Source organism: Octopus bimaculoides, chromosome 15 (assembly GCF_001194135.2).
Source record: "Octopus bimaculoides isolate UCB-OBI-ISO-001 chromosome 15, ASM119413v2, whole genome shotgun sequence".
Lineage (NCBI taxonomy): Eukaryota > Metazoa > Mollusca > Cephalopoda > Octopoda > Octopodidae > Octopus > Octopus bimaculoides.
In genome coordinates, this window is record NC_068995.1 from 2,775,701 (window position 1) to 2,776,980 (window position 1,280).

General features: G+C 32.2%; 1 protein-coding gene across 4 annotated transcripts in view; it reads left to right on the forward strand.

The window, feature by feature from the left end:
* Positions 1-1,280, forward strand: part of LOC106879770 (cyclin-dependent kinase 17) — a 55,081-nt gene that overhangs the window by 2,773 nt on the left and 51,028 nt on the right. The window contains exon 1 of one of the 4 annotated variants that reach the window (XM_014929461.2): positions 159-224. The exons of the other annotated variants lie outside the window; for them this stretch is intronic. The gene's annotated coding sequence lies outside the window, so the exon portion shown is untranslated. Of the gene's footprint in view, positions 1-158; positions 225-1,280 lie in introns of those variants that run through there. 4 annotated transcript variants of the gene reach the window in all.

A 1,280-nucleotide genomic window follows, 5' to 3' on the forward strand; every position in this document is an offset into this window, starting at 1 on the left:
TGTATATATGTATGTATATATGTATGTATATATATATGTATGTATGTGTACGTATACATATATGTGTGTACGTATATGTGTGCTTGTGGCGATAACAATGCTCTATTTCCGAATCAATGGAACTACCTTTTGCTTAAATCTCTGGAATCGGTCATGTTACCATTGTGCCGTGAATGTGTCGGCAGTATCGTGTCAGAAGACTGTGATGGAATTAAATAAGAACGGTAAATTCCAAGATAATAATAATTTCTTGTTTCTCTCTCAATCATCAGTTTTTCGGTTTTCGCAAGAAATATTTGGTCTCTTCTCTTTTAAAGGAAATTCCAAGACGAAGAAGGGGAAAAAAAAACCCAAATAATTTTAATTATTTATATCGTATTTCTCACATAAATATATTCTAATTTTTTTCCTTCTATCCGATCTGACCGTTCTGTTATTTGTCTGGATGCCACTTTTTAAATTTATTTTTAGATCATGTATACATACAGTTAATGTGTGTATATATTGAAAATAAGGTACATATACATGTGCTTGTCTTATATTTAAAAGACTGAGAAAAATGTTTATATATATGTGTGTGTGTATACATACATACATGAATATTCACTATCTTTCTGTTTTGTTTTTCAATGTATATATGTACACACACATAATAGCATAAAAAAAGATGTAGAACAATTTCTGTGTATATTCACATGAGCATATAGTTAAAATTCAGTCTTTGTTAGTATTATGTGTGTATATATTTAACCAACTGTTACGTTATATCTCTGAACAGATAAATATTCAACACCCACGCTGACTACTTTCTCTAGATGAATGCACAAACATATACACACTCACTTATGTACACACGCACACACACACACGAGATTGTATTGAAAACTATTTACAGTGATTTTCCTACTAGTTTAATTAAAATTGATGCATTCGTTAGTTTTTACATTTCTGCTCAGTTCTAGTCTCAGATAATTTACACTGAATGGTAATCTCCACCATAGGGGATGGTATGTGTGTGTGTGTGTGTATGTATGTATATGGCAAAAACATTCCATCTGGTATTCTACACCTCAGTTTATCTTTATATTTTACATACGTGTTTGTTTTATTCGTGTTGGTGTTTAAGGTCCCTTTTGTGGTAGGGGCCAGAGTTTGTGAGTGGAGTACTATGACCCGGGTGAGTTTGCTTCTGTAATAAACACACACACTCACATACATACATACACACACACACACACACACACACACACACACACACACACACATATATACATATATAT